The following is an 8,150-nucleotide window of genomic DNA, read 5'->3' as shown; positions in this document are numbered from 1 at the left end:
TGGGTTGCTGCCAAAGTGTTTAATGCAGTTAAACAATCTTTATACCAGGTACTGTGGGACTAGCCCAGTGTGACGTGCCACATCGATGCTGAAACAAATTAGCTCACCCTGTTTGGGTGCTCACGACGGCCAGTTACTGCCCCCTCAGAACTGTGCTTTCATGTATAATCTAATTTAATCCCTAAAAATCCCTATGAGCGGGTTATTATTTACTGAGAAGGAAACTGGGACACGGAAAGGTTGGTAACTCACCAAAGGCTTAAAGGCTAGTCAGTGGCCGGCGGGAAGATTTGAACCTGAGGCCTGATTCCAGCCTCCACGCCCGCTGGCCTGGGGCATCTTCGGTTCTCCTGCGTTGGCTGTGCCCAAGGCCTCGCTGCCCTGGGCACCCTGTAAAAGCGCCTAGGGGCTACCGCCCCCGCCGCGGTTTATGTCTGCTGAAGCCACAACCTGACGGGCCTGGGCTCAGCCAACTGTGCGCCACCCCTCTCTGCAGTCCACCAGTGCCGGGCCACCGAGGCACCTGGCAGAAGTGGGGGACTCCCTGAGAAGGCGTCCCCCCCCTTGGCAGCGGCCGCCTTCGCTCCTGTGCGTGGCTACCGAAGCTCCGCTCCGTGCCAAAGCCGCCAGGACTGCCGACCCCACTTTGATGTGGCGAAGCCTTGCTGAGTGCACTCTACCGGCAAAGGAAGGATCTCCCTTCCCCACTTGGAGGCACTTTCTGTTTCAGACCTGCTCTGGGTTCCTGAGTCTGACAGATTTTTTTGACAAACACATCCTTCTATTTAACTTGCTGCTCTCTCCTAACACCAGAAAGAAACCAGTGTGGACTGTAAAAAAAAAAAGATGCAGACATTCTGCTGTCCTTAAAATCACTTCTCTGTGTCACCGGGCAAGGGCCTCTCATAGACTTTCTTCTTAAGAGAACTGATTTCCGGGGAAGATTTTCTTTCTTTATGTTAAAGAGATTTCTAGTAGTGCTGCCTGTCCAGTTCTTATGACATGTTTAGACATAGCCTAAACCTGTGAGGATAATCCAGGTTAGGCTTAAACTGGGACTTTCACTCCAATTATGTTAACTAATGGATTTAATTGGGGACTTGCATTTTAGACAACCAGCTACTAAAGGTACAGCAGGGACAAATAAAAGTGTGCCTAATGTGGCTGTGACTGATGTGATGAATGTAGGAAAAAGAAAAACATACAGAAAACAGAGACCTGTGTAATTGTCCAGTTGGCATAAAAAGCAGTAGCCTATGGACCAGGGAACTAAAATACTCACCCTGATCTTAGTGCTCACACATTCTGCATGCTTGTCATCTGCATTCTTCCTGTAATAAGCAGCTTTCCCTTGGTGCCCACCCAAGAGCTCTCCCCCTTAGTTGGTTCCAATCTTTAATTTATGGACTTAAGAATTCCATCTACTGCCCTGGCCAGTGTGGCTCAGTTGGTTGGGCATCATCCTGTACACCGAAAGGTTACTGGCTCGATTCCCAGTCAGGGCACAGGCCTGGGCTGCAGGCTTGATTCCCAGCCGGGGACACGCCAGAGGGAGCCGACCGATGCCTCACTCTCACATCAATATTTCTCTCTCTCCTTCCCCCTTCCCCTCTCTCTCCAAAAATAAATTTAAAAAAAAAGAATTCCATCTACTCACTTATTTAGGTCCTCCCAAATATCCCCCCATGTTTTCCCTCTGTCACCTCTGCACCTATCACCTGGAAGATGATTGTTTCCCGGGAATAGGCCACATTTGGGTTCTTCTCATGCACACAGCTCGGGCAAATCTGCATTTGATTCTCCACTGCTGTTACTTTATTCACTTAGAATTTGTAAAAGCAGAGCATTTTTTCCCTTTGATTGCTTAAGATTTTCCTCATCATAATTATTAAATGTGCTTAATAGCACCGGCTTTTATTCTGTTTTATTCCCTCATATAACTGAGTAGCTAAGGAACTTCATATCCTTTAAACCTTTGCTCAACTGTCACTTGTTAGTGAGGCTAACCCTTACCTCCCACTTTTAAACTACAACCCCCCTCCTCCACCCTTTCCCCTGCTCGCTCGCCCTCCCTCCATTTCCTCCTTTCTATCTCCTTTTTCCAGCACTTGTTACCTTCTAACACAACATACAGTTAATTATGTCTCCTGTCAACATCTTGAGGCCAGGAGTCTTTGTGCCTTTGAGTCAATGTTATAGAACAGCACCTGACACCCAGTGGTAACTCAGAAAATATTTGTTGAATTTGTTGTGTTGTGACAAGTTACATTTTCCCCCCACAAATCTGCAAGCTAATTTCAGCTGCAGACCTGATAAGAAATGAAGAAATGTCAAGTAAGAAAAGTTACATCTGTTATATGCAAGCAAAGACTTAAGTGTTCTTTCACCTAGCAAGGGCTAAAACAACCCCACGAAAAACAAACAAAAAAACACACAAAGAAACAAACTAGATTTGGTGTGCTATACTATCCCCCCAACAGAAAAAAAATTCTTTTGTGATCCTTATGAAAAGGGGGCATGATGGGAAAAAGAAACAAAAAATAGGAAGGCTTTCAACGGAGTCCTGGCCCTCCAACCAAACTGTTCACTTAGAAGAGGGCTCCCTGTGCTCCCTGCCCTCCCAGAGCACTACTGCCACCTTTTCCTCTTTCTTCATAATTCATAGGCCTCCCTCACCAGGTCTCCCCAACTCATCTTTCCTTGGAAAGGACAGACAAAAGTACAAATACCTGACCACTCCCCATAAACTCTACCACTTACCCCATCTGTGGTCTGCCTTCCTTGCTGTTACAATAAAAAATGTCCATAGGTCTATCAAAAGCCATCTAGTATTTGTGGTTTGGATCCCATTTGCCTAATTTATATTATTAAATAAATCAAGAAAGATCAGGAGGCTGAGGGCATTCACCCCAATAAAAAGTCATGATCTGTGTCTCAGCAGGGCCTGAGTCAGTTCTCAATCCCAGAACCCAGTAACCGAAGAGAAGCCAGCTTCCTGTGATGAGGAGCCCTGGAACACAACGGCTGTCATTCAGTGGGGAATGCACCATCCTTCCTCAAAGGAACCTACGGACATTGGCTCACAGTAATCAGGCACTGAGGAAGGGAATACCCAGACTTTTAGAGGATTGTTGGACACGAGGTCTGAACTGACATTATATCCAGGACCCAAAGTACCAACATGGCCCCTTTTAGAGTAGAGTATACGGGAGCCAGGTCCAGCTAACAGTGGGTCCTTCAGGTTATCAGACCTATCCATATCTGGTCCCTTAAAGTACAGATGGAGTGGCTTTTGAAAGAACCCTCACACTAGTTCCTAGGCAGAGCTACTGAGAGTATGAAAGACCAAGTGGAAACTTCTGAAACTGCCACCACCACTCCCTCCCCAGCTAAGATATTAAATTAAAAATACCACCATACTCCAGGGCAATGGTAGAGATGTGTGCCACTCTGGAAGGGGTTGTGGTCTCTGTCAAACTCCAGTTAATTTGCCAGCTGGCCTCTACAAAAACAAGATGGATTGTGGCAGAGGACAGGGTGATACCAAAGCTTTACCAAGTGGTTGCCTCAGTGCCTCCTGCTCAGACGCAGCAGTAGACCACAGTTTGTCCTACAAACCCTTCTCCTGCATGTTCCCTGGAACAAGACTGACCAGAACCCTGGAGAAAATGGGGTGGAAGCAGTGATTGACTGCAAACAGGTTAGAGGAAATTTGGGGGTGGAAGTAATGGAAATAGTCTAGAACTAGCTGTGGTCATTATTGTATGATTATAAATTTACTAAAATCATTGACTTGTACACTTACAATAGGAGAATTTTATGGTATGTAAATCATCCCTCGATAAAGGGATGAGTATATAAAAAGATCTGTTAATTATAGTAATTCCTCATGTGTTTATATACTGTATTTTTTATACATATTTGTAAGCTAAGAGAAAATATACATATTGGTCTCTGCCCCAGTCCTGGCCCAGAGCTCCATGAACTAATATAGCCTTTAGAAATGAGAGTGGCCTATTGAGACTGCGACTGTGAATATGTGTATTAGAAATGCTGGGAGTTGAGCTAGCCACTTGATGAAGCTCATATGTGAAAGTGCTTTGTAAAATGTAAATAACAATCTTTCAGAAGGTATAATGGGGTGTAAAAAGAGAGGACCCAGGGCAGCTTTGGACTACAGGGTTCAGGGTATTTTTTAGGCCAGGGTAAGAATTCATTGAAGAGTCATCAGCTGAAGGTGCAAGAGAGTAAAACTTATTGCTGGAGCAGGTCCTCCAGAGGAAGCACTGGGTCAGAGTTGAGGGAGCAAGGGGCCAGAGGGAAGGAGAAGGGAGGGAATAAAAACACGGAGCTGTGCGGTGGGGAGGAAGTCGGAACTCCTTGTAATATCCTGTGGCGAAAACCAAAGCTTTGCCCTGTGAAGGCAGAAGCTGTGGCTGTTTCAAAGTTTCGCCTCTCCCCTCAGGCCTCCTGGTGCTTGAAGAGAGCGACCTCCCTCAGCTTACATCACCGCTTGTGGCTGCCAGCATGCCTGTCCTGGTCCCCTCCTTCAGCCCCAGGGAAGGCATGTCCCTGTTCCTGTGCTGCTCTGTGGAACCCAGTCCCTCTTTCCTCCCGATTCATCAGTTACGCCTACTTTCTCCTTTAGCTTCCTTCGGCCCCTGCCCGGACCACTGGTTCCTTCTCAACATATATTTAACTACTTGCTAAAATCTCCCCACGCTCCACAGCAGCCTTACGCTCAGCATATCTTTCTCTGCAAACCAGCCAGCAGCCCCTCTTGTACTCTCTCCTTCAGGTAAGATGACCGCCGCCCACCCAGAACCCTGCTAGGTTCCCCCGGCTCCTCTCTTCACTCCCACAGCTAACCAATTCCCAAATCATTTTCATTTTACCTTCAAAATCACTTCGCATCCACGTTTCTCATTATTTCCACTGCCACTGTTTTAGCTCCTGGACTCAGTTCTTCTTGCCTGGAGCACAGTAGCAGTATCGTAACTGGTACTTCTGATTCTAGCAACACTCACCATCAACCTACCCTTCACATCATTTTTAGGATGACCTTTCAAAAATGCGTATCTGACCACATCGCATCTGTACTTAAAATCCTTCAGAGCTTCTCATAATGATGAAGTCCAAATTTCTTAGCATGGCATAAAACAGGACCGTCTTCATCTCCTGTCCTTGGAAGAACATGGGTTTTAGACAGCACTCGTGTCCAGGGAATGTAACAGGGTACTTGGGCCTCTGCGCTCTGAGTGTGCTGTTGCCTTCCTCTCTCATCTGTCTGAGGAATATCTAGTCAGCTCCGATGATGTGGCTCAGGTGTCACCGTTTCTGTAAAATCTTCCCTGAGGTTTTCTCACTTAGTCCAGGGCCATTCCATCCATGTTTTTAGAGCACCCTGGGCAGTTACACCTCCCCCAATAGATTATGCGATGCTTTGTGATCTCTGCTTGAGTTTCCTGGTATCCTTGGCATCTAACACGGGCTGTCCCATAGTTTACTGACAGTCACTAAATGTTGATTAAATTTCACTCTGAATCCTTGGGACATGCGCTGAAGGAGTTGCATTCATTTTGAGACAATGTGTAGGCAAAAGATCATAAACATCTAACAATTCACACGGCAAGTGTGGCACTGAGCCACACAGTCCTCTGTGTAGATAACCTGTGTCAATCCTTCCATTCCAACTGGTTCGTCACATTCATGTGCAGATTCCAGGTGCTGCATTAGCCATCTTTACCTTTTTTTAAAAAATTATACAGTTTTATAATTTTCTCTGTTGCTTCTTCATCCACTAAAAATTTCACAATATAGCAAATCCTCGATTTTGCAGACCTCAATTTAACAGAATTCTAATTTAAAGGACAAAACTTCCGGTACGTATGACATGTGAAAACTAGCAGGGTTTTTTTGCTATATTAATTCACTTATTTTTAAGAGATTTTAGTGAATAGGCCACATGTTGGGAAAAACCACTATAGTAATTTCGCCGACATAAATAAATATTACATATCTACGGCTATAGTCTATATATTTATATGCAAGAGTCGCCACTGGTAAACAATGTGCGGGGAATGATCAGCAGGTGATCACACTGCATGGAGCATGGTAATTGGTTCTGCTGTCATGTGCAGTGACTTTCTGCAGCATTTGAATGGGTGCGGGCTTAAGTTCCCAGGTGAGCTAAGCCCCGCCCCAGCCACGTGCATTTGTTTACTCTCAGTGGCCGGTGAATGCACGCATTTGCGAGACCTACTCAGTATAAATTTAAAATTACAGTAATATATAAAGAAAACTTTTCTGTGAAATTAAACTTTTCACACATACTTAATTTTAATTACACAAATGTGTCTACATAAGTAAAGATAGGTAAACTAATTTGTCAATTTTTTAACATGTACATTCAGAAAACCTTCTTTATTATATAATGGACATCCAGCTTTAACAGAAACTCCCTTGCCTTATATAAGGAATTAGTTCCTTATATTGAGGTTTTACTGTACAACACTTTCAGGCAGCTTCTCTGTTACTCTTTGGTTTCTACTTCTTTAGGCAACAATGGCTCCATCTTTACTAACAAACCTTCCCTTGTCAAACTACGAAGGAAAGCTCACACTACAAAGGGTCCCCAAGTCAGCAATCTGTACCTATAGACGTCATTGACAGCAGCTTACAGACTGGCAGCATTCTGGCCACTTGACGTATCCAGTGTTGCTATTTTGGTCTGGAAAATGCTCTCCCTTTCCTCCTCTCCCTTCACTTCACACCTAGTTTTAAATAACTCAGGCTTTCTGGGGAAGTCACAGGCAATGGGGTTTCGAGTAAGCTTTGGAAATCTTTTTCAGTTTCTTCTTTAATGGATTAAGCTTGTGCATTATTTCTGGAACAGCTACATAAACATCTGGTTGAATTTCATCATCCAATGTCTTCTGAATCAGATTAGTTCCTCCTGCAGACACAGCTCCATTTTTTCCTGCTATTTTAATCTCTGATGCATTCCCTGTAAATACAGCAACTTCACTGATTTCTGAAAAGAATGGGTATGGCAAACTAAGAACACTGGCAAATGGCTCCACTTTTCTCTTCTTCCCAGTGCCATAGCCAGTGTCAAATCAAGATAAACAGTTTGCTTTGGATTTGTAAAATCCAAAATTTGAAATTTCTTAAGTAAACGAATCGCTTTCTCCACCTTGGGTATCTGCCTCGGATATAAGCATTTTGAGTAGACATCAAGCTCAGTTTCACCTTCCGTAAAGGAGTATGACTCCTTTTTCTATTTCATCTTTTTTTTTAATTTGATGCTTTTTCTTTGTCACCTTGTTTTTTCCCCAGGATTCGTAGCAGCAGCAGCAGCAGCAGCAAAATGTCTGTTGGGCACTGGAACACGTGCAAAACAGGATAAAGAGCTGTCCGATAAGCCATCGTGGGAAGACTCTACCAAGGGGTCTGACAGCCACTGCCATAGTGACCATTCCGGACTTAGCCATATCTATCTCAATATTTGTCTTTCTCCTATAATATTTTAATTTTCCCTAAAGGATACCATGAAACTGATAATAATAACAATAATAATAATAATGTCTCTTTTTAAAACTTGAATCACTTCCAAAACTGTCAATGCTTGATTTTCTTTTCTTTAAAATGTATCTTTATTGGTTTCAGAGAGAGGAAGGGAGAGGGAGAGAGAGATAGAAACATCAGTGATGAGAGAGTCATTGATAGGCTGCCTCCTGCATGCCCCTTACTGGGCAACGAGCCCATAACCCGGGCATGTGCACTGACTAGGAATTGAACGTTGATCTCCTGGATCATAAGTTGATGCTCAACCGCTGAGCTACGCATCCCGGGCAATGCTTGATTTTCTGAAACTAAACACTGTAATGTCTATAAACTTTCTGTGCATTTCTCATGGTTTTTCTTAAATTTATTGCAACTTTTTGAATTTGAGAAATCAACAAAGTTTATGTTTCAAAATAAGACCTGCCTTAAAGAATTCTCCAACAAAAATAAAAACAATACAACTTTTCTTTATTCAGCACTTCCTTTAGGGCCAGATATATATTTTCTTCTTGTGCTTATGTGACTAATTGAAGTGGAAAACTAATTTCAGTGAGATAAGATAATTTCTTCCCTTTTGACTCAAG

General features: G+C 43.7%; 1 pseudogene; it reads right to left on the bottom strand.

Annotated features, from left to right (window-relative positions):
• Positions 1-6,482: 6,482 nt before the first annotated feature.
• LOC107529117 (large ribosomal subunit protein uL1m pseudogene) lies at positions 6,483-7,478 on the bottom strand (annotated as a pseudogene).
• Positions 7,479-8,150: the final 672 nt, after the last annotated feature.

Source organism: Miniopterus natalensis, chromosome 9 (assembly GCF_054644295.1).
Source record: "Miniopterus natalensis isolate mMinNat1 chromosome 9, mMinNat1.hap1, whole genome shotgun sequence".
NCBI classification, from domain to species: Eukaryota; Metazoa; Chordata; class Mammalia; order Chiroptera; family Miniopteridae; genus Miniopterus; species Miniopterus natalensis.
The sequence above is the reverse complement of the archived record's forward strand: the minus strand, read 5'-3'. Positions and strand labels throughout refer to the sequence as shown.